Consider the following 17,999-nt stretch of genomic DNA (forward strand, 5'->3'; position numbering starts at 1 on the left):
GCATGTTCATCATTGTGCACTTTTGAAATTCAAAACTAGCTTAGCTCCCAATTTAAATCCAACAAGGACATGCCTTCTTTGTTTTCTTTTTTCATCAATGTCATGACTTGAATGCTCATATTTTATGGTGGGAAAATCAAACTACATTTACTGTATTTTAGTTTGCAGTTGACTTGTTTATATGCTAAGTTGTCTAAAGAAAGATATACTCTGCCTAGTAAATTGAATACCTAATTGTTTAAAGAATCTTCTTGTTGTTTATTTTCTTAATTATCTTGTAAAAAAGATTGAATGAAAAGTACTTGTTTAAATCCCATGTATTGGACGAGGGTGGCCAAGGAGTACTTCATCTTGCGGCTGCTCTTGGCTATGATTGGGCCTTACAACCCACAATAATTTCTGGTGTAAATGTGAACTTCTGCATTGTAAATGGATGGATTGCTCTTCATTGGGCTGCATTCTATGGCAGGTGAGAACTTTAGTGCTTTTAGAATGAAATGCATTTGATCAAAGTAGTATTTGAAGCTCGGAACTTGACGGAGGAAGAGAGGAAAGGATACAAAGAAGTGACATGGGACGATAAGGAAGTGTGTGGATTCTACATGGTGCGGTTTAATCTTTTTTCTTCCTTTTGTTGCAGGGATTGGCACAAACGTGTTTCTTATTGGCACTTTAATATTGATTTTTGTGTTCAAAATTCCAGATGCTTTGAATTTAATTCAGCTATCAAATTTAATTTTATTAAGAAAATTGTTTATCCTGTATCTGATTTCTACTGCTGTTCTCATTCACTCAGAGTTTATTAGTGTTTTCATATGTGATGTTGATATCTTTATTCCTTTTGGCAGGGTTCTTCCTTGTAGAAATCTTCAATGTGTAGCATATAGGCTATACTTGGAACTCCTCAAATGACATGGTTTTGAACTTAAATCTCAGATAAAAAGGTCTCATTATCAAAAGTAAGCTTCAGTCTATATAATATTTATCTCTTTCAAAAAATTAGTTAGTATAGCCAATGTATACATGCCAATTAGATTTCTTTACTTTTAAAGTCTTTTGGCCGTTCCTTATAAATATTGAAAGTTTAGATATGAACTATTAATAATAATGTGTTGGTAATGTCCAGTTAATATAAATGTTCTTTTCTGTTTTAATTTTTGTTCATGGAAATAGTATATACCCTTGATTAGCTTTATCTGTAGGCAGTGTGCAGTTGTAGAATGTAGGACATTCTTGAGAATTCTACACTAGGAATCTTATATCGAATAGTATATACCTTTTTACTTTCTTTAAAGTAAACAAGTAGGTGTTTGAAGAGTTTTACAATAGACTTAGAAATCCTAAAGTTAAAAAAACGAGTACCAAATAAGTTCCTAGGAAAATCTGTGATGAATTTATAAGTCCATGAAAAAAAAGGTAAGCCCTTCAAAACTTGTAACTCTGGACTAATTTCTATAGCAAAATTCTTCATGACATACTTGTCTTGTCTTATTACTCCTTTTTTTTTTAATCTCATTGATATATAAATGTTTAATTGGGAAAAAGAGACTTTCTTATTACGCGTAAGTGCTCTTTTGAGCCTAGGGGCATGTTTTGTCCTTGGTGTGTTGATTGATGCTGAATCTTACTAGACTTTGTTCACCACCAAAAGAAAAAGAAAAGAATGCCGGTTTAGCAATTATAGCTTGAAATGAATTGTTTTGGTAATAATGATTTGTGCCCATAACTAAGTGAAACTTAATGTTTGCTTTATTACCTGATGTAAAATGAAATAACGGGTACCTTTGGTTTGTTCTACTTTTACCTTTTTTCTCGTTATGTGTTTTAGGTACAGGCTCTTCTATCTGATAAAGAAGAATTGGAGAAAGACTTGAAAAGATTAAATGATAAGCTTACTTCAGCCTCTTTGACTATAATGCTAAAGGTGAGCTGTTGAAAAAAAAACAAAAATCGCTCAGGAAGCAACAGCAGGTAATATTCATTGATCTGTATATTTCCCTTATCTGTCCCCACTGTTCTGTAATATAGGACTTGAAAAATACAGAAATAACCAAATTATGTGTAATCGAGAGAATTTAGTCTTGGGGGGTCACTTTCACGGTGCACCTTCTCAGGTGAAGATTGCTCTCTATCCAAAGAAGCTAATAATTTGAAGATCAAACTTGGGCATGAAGAGATTATTATATCTCACGGGACCAGCCCTTTTAATTTCTTTCTCCCTGGTCTCATTTCTAAGCTTCTATTTAATATTATAATATAATATAGTAATATGTCACATGGAACTACCTCTTCTGCCAGTGGTATTAGTCCATAGTGAATTTGTGTAATATTTATATATGAATGAATACAGATTTAATTTGGTATTTCCTTTGTTGTATCTCTGATCTGAATGCTGTGGACCCAAACACATTTTGTATTTCTTACACATGATAATGCTTTCTTTGTTTCTATGTTAGATATATCTTAAGTACAAGACACCAACACATTTTGTTCTGATTCTGAATACTGGACATATCATACAATTAACCTAAACACTTATCAAACTTTGACCAGTCATTATCCTTTTGCTTAGTTCTCATCCTGTTAATGTGTTTGAAGAATACAACCTTGTACTAGTGTGATGCTCATAGAGAAAGAGAGAGAGAAAGAAAAAAGAAAAAGAAAATTATGAGAGATAGAGCATTGAAGAGTTGTTGGCATTTGGGGAGGATGCAGTCCTCATTAACGCCATCACTGGTCAACCTCTTCTAACTAACTAATGGGGTCTTACCCTCCACTCTCTCCACCATGGCGCTTCTTATTATCTGCTTCTACATACCCTCCCTCACGCACCTTATTAGTAACAAATCATGCCTCATTTTCCTTCATTCCCATTTCTCATCACTTACCTTGATTACTTATTACTCACACTTTTCATTTTTTATTTTTTTTTTGTGTTTGTCTCTTTTGCAGATTTAGCAAGGTAGACAAGTGTTGAAGGAAAGGACTTTTAAGCATCTACTATATATAGGATCGATGGAGGGAATTTAGATCTATCTATGGCATTGTGTGTTTGAGTTTAGAGTTTCTTCTATCACTTTCCTACTATTATATTATAAAATATATATCTTTAATTAATTATCTACTTATTACTTGTCTACTTTGTGTTTAAGTATTAGCATTAGGGTTATATGAATATGAGTTCTTTTAATTTCGCCAATTTACTTCTACCATGTAATCTTCTTAGCCACCCTATATTAGTCCAATGAAAACTTTCTTAGCTTCTTGCTATGGTCGTATATATGGCTTTAATTTGTGCCTCTCATCGTTCTTATTATTATTCCCAAGGAAAAATGAGTTATTGTATTAGGAGAAGTTATATATAGAAATCTATATAATGCATTTTAATTAATTTTACTTTTTCTTAATGCTACTCGTGATAAAATGATCATAAGAGATAAGATAAAACGTGGATTATATAACAAATGAGAGTTTACACTCCATTTTATAATGTGATCTTTTGTTTATAATATGTTAGTTTAATTATATCAATTTAGCAGGTTTCAGAAAAAGTTGTATTAAGTACAATAGATATTGAAGTATGCTTATACTATAAATTAGATGAATGAATCTTCTAAATAATTTTTAAATTTGGTACTTTCAACTCTTGAGTGGAAGATGAATCCACCAACATGCCTCTCTTTCATTGATTACATCATAAGAAGACTTAAAATGTTTTCAGTTCCTCAACACATGTCAATCTCTTCTTCTTTCTCTCTTATTAGGTAATAATTAATCTCTTTCTTTAACTTCTATATATACATTTCTTCAACTTTGGTTATTTATTTATTTATTTATTTTTAATACAGATTCCAGGTTTATTGGTTATTGTGATTCTAGATCATTATCTTTCTAAGAGGTTCATTGCTAATTTGATTGTACTTATTTATTATATTTTTAATGATAATATGTATGTATATATTTACTTATTTGAACATGTTTCATCATTGGCTTCTGACATCTATTTGTTGCTATTTCTGTGTTTTAACTTTTAAGTCTCTAGTAGAGATCAATTTACATTTGACAGAGGCACAGAATACTGGAGGTACTTCTTAACTGTGAATGATATGATGTTAATATTGTTCTTTGATGCTAAAAGGATTTACTATTTGTCATGTATTTCATCCGAACAGAATCAAATGGCATTTTATTCCCAAAATCTAGTCTGAGAAATTCTCCTTGTGGCAATGGCACCAATTTCCATACTTCTTTAGTTGCCTTGCTTTGCATGTTTAGAAACTTCCATTCTGATGTTTATTGGGGGGCCATTTTTTTAGTGGTACTGTTAATCAACTTTTCATTTGTGCACTCAAGGAATTGTTGGCTGTTGTTAGTTCTTTGCTTTTAAACTCACTTTTTTGTGTGTAATTTGTGTGTATGCATTCTTTTACTTATGGGTTCACTTAGTTCTTATTTATCTATGAATCTTACTTTCCTTATTCCTAGGAGTTTGTTTTTCTTTGGGAAAGGGCATGTACCGTGTGCTTTATATTTCTGAAGATGAAGCTGTTCTCTTAAATTCTAGGGAAAGGCGCCTTACATGATCTGTGTTGAAGTATTAAGATGTGACATGATAAGGTATTACTTCAATAGTAATCCCCATAAGTTTTAAAGAATATAGCAGTTCATAAAATGAGAAACATTTCTGATATATTCCCTTCACTACAAAATATTTATCATAGCAATTCCAAGGACACGTCCAGTCCTCATAAACTTTCCATTTTGTTGTTATTTTCTAAAGTCATTGACCATTTTGTTGTGACAATAATATACTTATTGATTTGTAGGTTAGGGACTTAAGCTCTCATCTGAATTCTCTAGCAGAGTCAGAAACAGAGGGTGTCCAAGGAGCTGCTGCGATTTTTAATCAGGCCCCGCTTTATAAACATAAACACAAATATGAAGGCTATGCTATAGACTGGAGTCTTCTTGTTCCCGGAGCCAGAAGGCTTGTATCTGGTAATATTTGGTTATTTCTTTTTCTCTGTTTTGCTACATTTTATAAACATGGAATATTGACTTTAAAAATGCTAAGAAACGAATGAAAATTGAAATTGCATGCATAAGTGGAAGGGAAATATCAACTGCTGTGTAATGCTTTTTTACTGCACAATCCTGACAAATAATAATATTATTATCTTGGTTTATGTGTTTCTTTTTCCATTGGCTTTACTATTTCTCTTTAATATTTTGTTTATTATATTTTCAAATTATATTTTTGTTGTAGGAATTGAATCAAGAGAGTGAGATTTCATCGCCAAAATAGTTAGAAAGTAGGTCTTCTGGAGCAAGCAATAGAGCAGCATGAAATATGGAGATTTTATGTATTAAGAGTTACATGTTATGACATTTATAGTTGAAAAATTATGTTATGTTTGATACTTTGTATAGGAGTTATTACTTTTGATTTCTAATACTAAAAAATCATATATTATGTTTAATACTTTGTTTCTGAGATATATAATATTTTGTTTATAGATTATGATTTCTAATAATAAATATTATTTGTTTAACACGATAAAAACGAGGGTAAAAATTGCATTTTTAAACGATAAAAAAGTGTTACTGTTAGGGTTAAAACGGCGGTTCAAAAATGACATTTTAACCAATCAAAAGCCACTCTGTAAGGGTAAAAACGGCGGTTCAAAAATGCCATTTTAACCAACTGAAATGCCATTCTGTGAGGGTAATAATGGCGGTTTAAACTGCCATTTTAACCAACTCTTAAACCGCCGTTTTAACCTGGAAATAACGGCGGTTTGAACTGCTGTTTTAACCCAGTAAAAAACCGCCGTTTTAACCTGGAAATAATGGCGGTTTGAACCGCCGTTTTAACCCAGCAGAAAACCGCCATTTTAACCTCAGGAAATTGTGGCGGTTTTTAGAAAACCACCGTAATAACCAAAATGGCGCTCTAAATTATGGCATTTTTTAAAATCGCCGTACTTGGTAATAATGGCGGTTCAAACCGCCGTAATTACCCAAAAAAACCGCCATTTTTACCCAAATTTTTTGTAGTGTTCTGTATACATTGTCGCTTGAGGAATTAAAAGGTGTGATTTGTGAGAGGATAGATCCTCAGATATCTAGGAGAGTGTCATGTATTTTGTATAGGTATCCTTTATCCGTGTTCGGTGGGTTCGTTCAATTTCAAACCAAGTACGTAAGGATGAAGCGAGCATGCATGAAATGTTTTCAATGTATATTGAAAATTACCATCGAATGTCGTGCATCGAGCTGTAAATTGAGTTTGAGCAGTTTGAAGCAGACCGAAATATTGAATTGGAAGATTATAATAGTGATAGCGAGGAGGAATTTGAAAGTCATTATGAGATCGTTAGTTTGGGTGAAGAAGAAGATGAAGCTGACGGCACTATGAACGCAGATGTGGCAAAGGTCGCAAATGTATTGGCAAACCAACAACCGTTTCAAGAGCCTTCTTTCATGCGGTCGTTGGATTTGGAGGCTATGCATGCACTGTCTAACACCCTAATTAGCCTAAGCCTTACCTCACATCATAAAGCAAAGGTTAATCAGAGGTCACCACAGTTCTAAGCTCATACGTATAATATATAGAAGAATAATGTAATATCTAGAAGCCCGATGAAAGATATAGCTCAAAATTAGGATTTAAAAATCACAAAAGATACTAACGAAGCTACTAGCTCGAGACACAAGAAACAAACAAGATATATCAAAATATAAGTACATAATATCATAGGAAACTAGCCACAACTCGCGGAGTTTAAGCTGGCTAGCCATATACAAGTATACAGAACTATATGGAAACCTGAGAGTTTAAAAGCAGCTTATACAGGTTTTTCTTTCATAATACAAGCCTCTAGGCAAAACAAAATACAAAAGAGAGATGTATAAACAGAAAAACTAAAAAGACTCCAAAAGAAATCCAAGATCCTCCGCTTCTGTCACCATCCCAAGCAACTCACCGAGGTGGGTTACGACCTGCATCTGAAAAACACAACAAAGATATGGTATGAGAACCGGAGGTTCTCAGTATGGTAACAGTGCCCAGTGATGTAGGATATAAGACCCCGGGACGCCAAAGGCAATCCTAAGCTCCATATCCATCACAAGATTCAAGCTTAAAGCATTCTAAAAACAAATAAGCATAATAATAACCTTATCATTAAATAAACCGGGTAATCTATCTTAAGGGATTTCTATTCTAACCAAACACCGCTATCCCACAGCCTTCACCAATCTATCCTCCATGCGATCCCATTGCCACTGCCTTCCGAACCTCCTTAATCCTAGTAGAAAGCACAATTAATAACAATGCAAGTAATTCACAAGTAAAAGCATACAAGGCAAGTAGATCAAGTAAGCAATTAGACATGTTAATCAATTAGGCATACAAAATTCAAGTCGGCAAAGCAAGCAAATAGATAGAAAATGCATATGATGAATGCTTGCCCTACTGGCTGTGATATCACATTGTCAGTTCAACTGCCAATCTGACACATCTCCATGGAGACGTCGCCCTTTGGATTTCTCATATGGGAACCCCCGAGATATAGTGCCCGGATCACTGTCCAGGTACTGGCGCCTGCACGCTCTATAGGTCTGAAGGGATGCGAGTGGGATACTCTTGCCACAGACCTCACATCTCAACGCAAGCGGGACGAACCACCGCCCTTACGCCGCCGCGCGCTACCTCGATAGGCGGGATCCAACCGCCATCCCTGCCGGGCGCATAGCGTCTCATATTCTCAGTAAAAACAATATTTCAGTAGTTTTCAGAAAACATTTTCAGTATATAGAGATCCATCATCTCAATTCGAGTCCTTGACTCACCTCAACCACTGTCCCTTTCATAACTCAGTTTCCAATGTCAAAAGTTCATCATTCCTTATCTTATATATCACTCATCCTCCACCCAACGTCAAATCATTCTCAGCACGCTAGAAACCTAAGTCTCCATTTTCTAATTTATCATAAAACCGTGTTCTAGCAACCTTAAGTTACATTCCTTGTTCTAATAGTCAAAATTAAGCCCAAAACTTTTAAAATGGTGTTTTAGAAGCTTACAACCTTGTTGGAAAGGTAGAATAGTTGAAAACAAATAAAATTTTGAGGAACAGGACGTGTGCGGCCGCACAAGGGTCTGTGCGTGCGCACACTCCTGAGAGTTTTTAAATGCGTGTGTACGCACAGGGGTGCTGTGCGTACGCACATGTGTCAATTTTTACAAGGATCTGTGCACTTGCACAACCTGTGCCAGCGCCCCCCAACAGACTGACCTTCCCAACGTGTGTGTCTGCACAGGTTGAAGTTTTTCCTTAGATGTGTGCGCGCACAAGCTGTGTTGGCACTGCGAACAGAAAATACTTCCCTGCCTGTGCGTGCACACAGATGTGTGCGTCCGCACAGGTCAAAATATTTGCAAGGTGTGCGTCCTGATGAACGGATTTCTGCTAGTAAAAAATTTCACAAATAATGTCTCGTTGCTAGTATAGTTTCTAAACCAACAAAGAATCCTTTCCTACAAAAACTTTGGTTGTCATAATAACAAATCCAGTAAAATTTATAACCGAAGTATTCAAACCTCAGGTCGTCTCTCAAGGAATTTCAGGGAAGTATGATTTATTATTGGTTATGGAAAAAGGTATATTTTTGGATTTTTGAAATAGGGAACAGGAAAATGAACTGGCAATAATTAAAGTAAATTATCATGAAAACTATTGCAAGGTATAAGAACTGGAAATCCCATCCTAGTTATCCTTATCAGGTGTGATGAGAATTGTTTATTGCTCCCACTTAGTTAACCCTTACTAAATAAAGGAAAGTCAAGTGGACTAATTAATTTGATTCCTCAAATCCTAGTCAACTCCTATGGAAAGACTAGCTTTAGAGGGATCCAAATCAATCAGCAAATTCAAATTTTCAATCAACCGCTGAGTTTGATAACTCAAGTGTCACCAATCACTCAACCAAAGCAAAGGGAGAAAATCTAAATTAAATTGGAAGCATCAATAACATAAATAGAAGAAAAGCAATCATAATTCTAAAAAACCTCAATTTGTAAAATCAATTCTAACATGGAGTTCATAAATCAATATTTGAGAAAATAAACAAACTAAAGTAATAGAAGAAATAAAAGTAGAAGAGAAATTAAATTAAAGGAATATTGAACCTGGAATTGAGAAAACAAAAAAATCCTAATCCTAAAACCTAAGAGAGAGGAGAGAACCTCTCTCTCTAAAACTACATCTAAAACCTAAAATTCTCTGTAATCAATGAATGTTGAATGAATGATTGATGGATGATTTGATTCCCTCATTCTCCAGCCTCTATTCTGTGTTTCTGGGCTTGGATTTGGGCCGAAAAAGAGCCCAGAAATCGCTGGGGGCGACTTCTGCAACTTTTTGCACGTGGCGTCTGTCATGCGTACGCGTGGGTCACGCGTGCGCGTCATATGGAGATTTTCCTTGTCACGCATACGCGTCAGTCACGCGTACGCGTCGCTCGTGCTCTGCGCTAGGCACGCGTCCGCGTCGTCCATTTGTGCGCGTCGCTGCCATTTTCTTCAAAACTCCATTTTGTGCGTTCCTTCCACTTTTGCATGTTTTCTTTCTGTCCTCTAAGCCATTCCTGCCTTATAAAGCCTGAAAATACTTAACACACAGATCACCGCATCGAATGGTAATAAAGGATATATTAAAATTAACTTTTTTTAAGGCTTAGGAAACATGTTTTCACATGTATCACATAATAAGGAAGGAATTGTAAAACCATGCAAATTATATGAATAAGTGGGTGAAGAATTGATAAAAACTACTCAATTGAGCACAAGATAAATCATAAAATAGTGGTTTATCAACCTCCCCACACTTAAACATTAGCATGTCCTCATGCTAAATTCAAGAGAAACTAATAAAAAGAGTGAAGGTAGAATGGTGGAATCTATGCAATGCAATCTATCTAAATGCAAGCTACCTAAATGAATCATGCAATTCTAATTACTATCCACCTATATATATAAAGCTTACATGTGGTTAAATTGAGTCCAATTTTTCAAGGAAACATATATGCACAACCAAGGTTAAACCATATTAAAACATATTCACAATTGAGTTGAGTTAATCAAAAGAGTTCACAAACTTGCAAGATAAACAGTGATTAAACATGGATATATGGGAATGAGCTATTGAACCCTCACTGGATTTGTATATACACTCTAATCACTCAGTGTTTAGGGTTAATCACTCTACTCTTCTCTAGTCATTCTTTCTAAAACTTTGTTCTTCATCTAACCAATCAACAAATATATAATGTACACATGCAAACATCATGAGGTCTTTTCAAGGTTGTAATGGGGTCAAGGCAAGGGTGAGGATATATCTATGGCCAAGTGAGCTATAAATTAAATCCTTGATTAGTCTAAGATCTCACCTAACATATATATATATTCTATACAATTCTAACATTATGCCTAGCTTCCCAAATTTTTCCTGTAACGCCCTAACTACCAAAGCTCACGCTTCCGGCTGCGCGACTCTGATAGCTCGGACATTACGATGACACTTATACTATTTAATACTAAAATATGAGCCTGTTTAAAACTTTAAACCATAATACCGCTCCCAAAAATACTTTCGTTCGATAACGTACATCCATACATTCAATACACTTACAACAACTCACAAAGAGTACATCCATATATATACACATATATATAAATAATATTACAAGCATTACCCAATACAATTCCTATCCCTCTTACAGAATATATCAAGATAAAGGCGAGGGTATAATAAATAATAATCTAAAGCAATATAGAGCTTTTCAACAACAACAAAATAAACTCTTCGTAACTTCTGTGCCCATATCCTGAAAGGGGAAAAATGTAGGGGGTGAGAACATCATCCTCGAAAGGGTTCTCAGTAGAGGGTTTTTGGGAATTACTGTAATAGGATACGTGAAGATAAACCGCACCAGTGATTAATAACTGTCTTATGCCTCTTTTCAAAAACAACGATTTACAATAAAAGAGGAATCGAAAATCTTTTCTGAAAGAGGAACAGTTCAATTCTCAAAAAAACTCAAAAACCTTTCAAAAAGGTTTATCTATGCTGAACCAAAATAGTCTTTCATATTTTATTCCAAACCAGAAACACAAAACCAAAATCAACCATCGGTTCATCTCATTCCAACCACGGCTCTAGGCCCAAACAATCCAACCATCAACCAATCACCACAGTCCAACAGAGTCCCAGTAGCAAACACAAATAGGAAGATGCAAGCACAAACAAATAGTTATTGCAAATAGAACAATTAGCAATTAATCACATAGGCAAACCAAGTATAATATGCACACCCAAACAATATCACATAGATGCATATGATGCATGCCTATCCCTAGTGGCTGATGATATCATCTGTCGGTTATAGAGCCAACCCGACAAGTCCTGGTAGCTAACCATGGACAGAAACACCCATCGCGGAGCAAGTAGGTTTGAGCTACAACCCCATTGCTACTACCCGCTCAACTCAGAGCCAGTGGAATAACCACTACTGCGGCTACTACCCAGGCGGGTGCTTAAAAGCTCAACCTGGAGCGAGTGGAATCACCACTACTACCGCTACTACCCGGCGTCACAGTCTCTGATCTGGAGCAAGTGGGACAAACCACAACCCTTGCTACTACCCAGGAATCTCAAGCATATATTCATTCAGTCCCGGTCATGGATCAACATCCATCTTAGCCATCCGGCTTAAATTCATAATTCATAGTCGGCCATACGGCCCATAACTCATTCGGCAATCAGCCATAAATCAATATCATACACAACCATTCCGGCTCACGGTTCAATCCAGAACCAGCCAATGTTCATAATCATACACAGCCATTCTGGCCCATAACAAAACAGCACTTCCACCATTCAACATCATTAAACTCATAAAATCGGCATTTAAGCCATAAATCACTTTTTCTCAATTCATTTCACTTTGAAATCAAGTTTCAACTCTTTTCAGCCTTGGCTTTAAAGATCTCATTTCTCAAATCATCTCAGGCTCATAAGCCAAATTTACTCAAAGTAAGTTCCCTTTTTAAAACAAAGCCGCTCTCGGCATCCTCTTTCCAAAACTTCCAAAACTTCCAAAACCATGGAAAGTTAAAGATTCAATTTGGGAACATTCAAAATCACCCATCCCACAATGGGATTTTATAGCAAAGTTTCTCGGCAGAGTCCAAAGTCTTTAGGGGAGAATAACATAACTCATTTCGCCAAGTTCATTTAAATTCATTAAAAACATTGGCTTCCTGATTTGAGCAATAAAATAGGATCTAAGTCAAACCGAGTCATATAATCTTTCACTTCTTCAAATCCGTTTCCTTTACTTAGGCAAAACCAACTTCAACCCCCATGATAAATTCTAGAACGTTTTAACGACTCAAAATTGTTTTAGTCTTGCAAGAATTCAGAATTCAAAGAGTACTTAAAACCTTTCTCAAAATATTTTAAAATGAAACTTGTCAATAGACATTCAGGTTCTTTCAAAGTCATTGAAACTCCTCTAATTGAAACCCTCAAGTCAAATTCAAAGGCATAGCCATTGTCACAATTAAAACAGCTTTAAAACATAAGTTTCATCTAAATAACTTTCTCCCAAAAGAGATACAATGCTTTTCTTAAGAAACAAGACTAAATCACAATTTCCTCTTTAATAATTCATTTCAAAAGCATGAATCATCCTTTTCTTGATAATTCAAATAAAATAGTAGGAGTCTTTAACTCATCATTTTTCCCGACAACCTTTCAGTAAAGACTCAGATTTTATAGAAATTTTGGCAGCACCTCCCCTAAAACTTGGACTTTGCCACCCGGTTCGGGTCCCAACTAAACCGTTTCACAATCCTTTTCAACTGCCCAAAATCCAAAAATCAGTCCAAGCCAAGCCAAAATCCAACAGTCATCTCAATTCCATATTTCAAGAAAACCGTTTCAAAATCAAATCAATATCAATCGATTTAACTCATTTTCACAACTTTAAAGAAACGGTTCAATAACAAATCTTTTGTCCAAAACCAAGTCAATTAAAGTAAACCATGCTGAATTCAAAAGTGCATTCGACATTTCACATCATCAAACTAATTAACTCAATTCAGATCAATTCTCAACGGATTAAACTCATATTTCAAACCTTTAAAGAATCAACTTTAAAACATTGCATCTCACAAAAACACACAACAATCCAGCCAAGCAAACATTCATAATCGTTTGAGACAATCAATAATACATAAGGCTGATACTATCACCAAATACAAAATTGTCTCACAACAGTATCCATATGTAATAATTCTAACATATAAAATATAGTTTTCGGAAAGCGCCCCTACCTCAAAACGCAAATTTCATAACCCAAACGCGTCACAGGAACATTCTCTCTTAACCCGAAATTACCAGCAGCTTGAATCACGGCTTCGCTCACTTTTGCAGTGACCATAGCAACTCTATTCGCAACACGTAACAACCAAGATTAACTCTCATAACAACAAATGCTACAACACCTCAATGTTTAACAGGACAGCGACTAAAAGGATTACCGAAACATAAACGCTTGCCGCAAATAAGAAGTGACTGAACCATGAAGCGGCAGCCCTGGTAGTGATTCCGGCAGTGGCAACTTGCAGCAACTCCTAGCACAACAGCCGTATCACGCCAACTGAAACCAACACGCAGTGACTACGGTATCCTCAAAATTCAAAAAGGGGACAGAATCCTCAAATAAAACCCTTACCGGCAACTTTTTCTGGCGACGGTAGAAGTAGCCAGAAGCTCCAGCGGTGGTCCCGGTGGCCTCAGAACTCCGGCGACAGCGGTGACTGAATGCAGCTCCTCCAGCCCGCGTCTTCCTCTCTCCCAGTGGCGCTCGGTCTCAACCTTTCTCTCCTACGCGACGCGGCAGCGACCGGCGCAGCTTGTGGCTCCACAACGACTCTCTCTCTCTCCCAACGTCGCTCACTCACGGCGGATCAGGGAAGCAGAAACGGAGCTCCATCAATGGTGCCTTGGACCACATGTATCTAGGCAGCGGCGACCGCAACCACCGAAACGGCGTTCATGGCCTGGCGGCGGCGGAAAAGGCAGTGGAGATGGTGACAGATCTGAGGCAGGGAGGCACGGCTGCACAAACAGAACCTTCCCTCCGCCGATCTCCCTCTCTCTTCAAGCTTCTCTCTCCTTTGAATCTTGCCGGTGGTTGCCTTGGGAGCTCGACGACGGCGATGGCACATGGCGGCACAGCGGGTCGTGCTCCTCGCGTGCGCTCTCCCTCTCTCTGCCCTATCTCTTCTCCACCATGGGTGTGCATTTGTTCGGTGTGTGTGGGTTGATAAAATCTGAGGGTGAGGTTATGAGGGGAAGAATGTGGGTGACGGCGGTGACTAACGGCAAGGCGTGGCAGGTTCGGCGTCGAGGTGGGGACGGCAGTGGCAAGGCACGGGTGGCCGGCGAGCTGCTTCCTCCCTTCTCTCTGTTTCCTGCTTTTGTTTCTTTTCTTTCATGGAAAAGGAAAAAGGAAACCGTGTGTGCTGCTGCTTTGGGGGAGAAAGGGAATTTCGGCTGCAGCTGGGTGTGGGGGAAAAGGGAACCGGGTCGGGTAACGGGTCGCTGGGTTAGGGTTTCATTATTTTGAAAATTAGGGTTAGGGTTACTTTTGTAATTTCACTTAAAAATAGGGATAATATAGTAATTGAAACCCAAATTAAATCCAACACTAATTGTATATAGAAAAATACCATTTACTCATCCATTTTACAAATTACTTTCAATAGAAGGTCCAAATCAAATAATTAGAAATAATATACTTAATTTTTTCATTTTCCAAAATAGTAGTATTAATATTTAAAATATTACTTATCTAATCCAAATCATATAAAATCCTTATTATTTCACAACTATCAACTTTATAATTCAAATATAGAAAATAATCCAATAATTATAAAATTGGATAATAATCATAACTCGTCTCAAATTCAATAAATCACAACTTGCCTTAATTATCTTTAATAAAATAATTTCTGAAATTAAGGCTATAAATAACTATATGATTTGAGACTTGATCATAATAAGACTTTTCAACAGTTCTGGGTCTTACATTTCCACTTTTGTATCACATACTCATGTACTAAATTATTTTTTATTTTTATTACATGTGCATTGATTTTTACTAAACTTATTACTGGGGTGATTTTGTATCCCCTTATTCAATTATTTAATTATAGAATAATTTTTTTTTTGAGAAACATAACATATATCAATGCACATAGTATTTTAATTATTTTGGTGTTACATGAGCATGTACCCAAATTCCAAATAATTTAACAATTTAATACTTTTTTCCTATCAACCCATGTTCCCACGGTTTACCCACACTTAGTTGACACACAATCTCTATCTTAAGCTAACCAAAGATTCAATTTGGGGATATTTAATTTATTTTTCTGCTTAAGGCTAGTGATGTGACAAAATATAGAATAATTGGGGATTAAAAGGCTCAAGGTGGCAAACAAGGGTGATTGAAAGGGTAGGCTATTTGGGATAAGTGAGCTTTTTAAAGAAACATGGTCTCAATCATATGCAAGTATGTAAATACATTCTATATTGGACATATTGAGTGGAACAAAGTAAAGATTGTAAGCATAGAGAAGGAAACACACAAGAAAGAAAATATTTATGGTTAAACAATGTAACCATGTAATTAAGCTAAAAAACTCACGAGTTGTGTGTTCTTTGGCTCAAAAATCATATATCAGTTATGTACATCATGCAAGTAGAAATAAAGAGTTTCCATTCAACTCAATGTGAATCTTTAAATGGCTCTTATAAAAATAAGTATATTCTATGAAACATGTTGTCAATTTTCCAACACTTATTGCTATATATATATATATACTAAGTGGATTGTTGGGATTATGAAAATTTAAAAATTTCTAGTTTACTCTTTATGTTCAATCAAACCAAATTATCATATGCTAAAAGGGTAAACTAAACTAAATAATCCATATAACTAGGAGTGCAAATTAAGCTAAATATCTAAGATATATATACAACCCAAAGTGCAAAATGTAATAAAGTAGGAATAAACAAAAGTACAACAAAAGAAAATGTGCAAGTACTGAAAAGAAAATAAGATAAAATAAAATAAAATAAAATAAAAGTATAGAAAAAGAAATAAAATAGGATAGAGAGTCTGAAAGTAGTTTCACCAAAGTAACATTCGCCAGAGATGGTGACCTCCCCACACTTATATAATAGTATCGTCCCCGATGCTCAATCAAGCTGGGTGTGAAGAAGTGTCATCTCCAGAAAGGTGTGCTGCTGGCTCTGTAGGGTGTGTCGGTGCTTGGGGATCTGCCTGCTGAAGAGAGGCTCTATCTGTATAGGGACCTGTAGGTCTGCTGGCTGTATCTGCTGGGACTCCTCATGCTGGGGTGCAGCCTGCTCGGTTCCTGCCTGCTCAACCTCTGTTCGTGCATCCTCCTCCTGGTCATCTGCCTCCTCCTCAGATGGCTCTGATGGTGTGTCAGGCTCGGAGGGGATGTCAGTATGTCCCGATCTGATCATCAGCTTTAAATGCCCATAGCATCGCTTGCTGCGACGCTCAGACCGCTCATATCGCCGCTGGTTGCGGTGCTCCATCTGATCTAGGCGCTCAAATAGGCGGTGCACAAGATGGTAAATGGGCTGGGAGGCAGGTGAGGGTGCTGTGGATGTGGGTGGTACGGCAGGTGCTGAAGGGGCATCAGAGGATGTGGCTGCATCAGCGGAGGCAGTAAGAGAGGGTGGTCTGTAGCCCAGAGCCATGAACTTCCTGCCATGTGGGATGATCTTCTTGCAGTCGGTGGCTGGTGGCTTCTCATCCACAAGCTCCCAGGGTACCTCAGCTCGGCGGCCCATCTGAGTAATCAAATAGGGGAAGGGCAGAGTGCCTCGGACATGGACCCTGGCCATGTAGTACCGGATAAATCGGGGAAGGTACAGGTCCTTACCCTCCATCACGCACTAGATAAGAGTAATCATGGCAGTTGGCACCTCAGTCTCGTGAGTGCTCGGCATCACTTAATTGCTCAGGATTTGTTGCCATAGCCGAGCCTCATCATGCAGAGTAAAAATAGAGGACTCTTCTCTTTTCATGCCAGGAATCATCATGCAGTATATCTAGCAGAGCCATAGAGGACTCTCCTTTTTTCCTTTTGCTCGTGCCTGCTTTAGCTTTTCCTTTCCCTTTAGGGTCTGACATCCTGAAAAATAGAGTTTTCAGAATATAATTTAGTAGCTGAAAGTAGAAAAGAAGGAAGGCAAATAGTATTCAAGCAATATAAGCATAGATGAGTAAAAGAAGAATGAGAATTAAAGCATAAAGTGAGTCAGATAGATATAGAATGTTGGACTGAATGCAAGATAAAATTCAAAGAATTCAATTAAAAAGAACAATCCAAAAACTATGAGATGCAAAATGCGAGTTTGTCAGGAAACAACAATTAACATGCCTTGAAAGCGGTTAAAAGTCAGTTAGGTTAATAGTCAATTAAGTTAAAAGGCAAAGAAGTAAGTTAGAATTAGTGGCATGGTAATGTAGTTCCTAGAAGTGAAAAAGGTGTAGGAACAAGTAGGCTCATAAAAACTGCAACATTTGTCAATTATCATTAAGAACAAGGTGAATCACTGATAAACCCCATTCATAGGGTTTATCTTGTGCTTAATTTAGGGGATTTTATGATCTTTTACCCACATTTATTCAATGAAATAGCATGGTTTCATGATTGTCTCCTAATTTGTGCTTAAGTGTGAAAACATGCTTTTAGGTCTTAATTAGCTAAATATAATTCACCTTTGATTCCACTAGATGCCTTGATTTGTTTGTTAAGTGATTTCAGGTTGAAAAGGCTAGGAATGGATCAAAGGAGTGAAAGAAAAGCATACAAAGTGGAG

At 36.7% G+C, this 17,999-nt stretch overlaps 1 long non-coding RNA gene across 3 annotated transcripts; it reads left to right on the forward strand.

The window, feature by feature from the left end:
- Positions 345 to 5,029, forward strand: LOC107643752. Of its 3 annotated transcripts, XR_002363285.1 has the most exons (6): positions 345 to 469; positions 1,829 to 3,046; positions 3,849 to 3,898; positions 4,046 to 4,084; positions 4,565 to 4,617; positions 4,827 to 5,029. It is a non-coding gene; the product is annotated as an uncharacterized LOC107643752 (long non-coding RNA). The 3 variants fall into 3 exon arrangements; XR_002363286.1 differs by lacking the exons at positions 4,565 to 4,617; positions 4,827 to 5,029 and adding an exon at positions 4,486 to 4,555 and having other exon boundaries at positions 1,829 to 3,764; XR_001621080.2 differs by lacking the exons at positions 4,565 to 4,617; positions 4,827 to 5,029 and adding an exon at positions 4,486 to 4,555 and having other exon boundaries at positions 346 to 469.

The sequence above is a fragment of the Arachis ipaensis genome, chromosome B05 (assembly GCF_000816755.2).
Source record: "Arachis ipaensis cultivar K30076 chromosome B05, Araip1.1, whole genome shotgun sequence".
NCBI classification, from domain to species: Eukaryota; Viridiplantae; Streptophyta; class Magnoliopsida; order Fabales; family Fabaceae; genus Arachis; species Arachis ipaensis.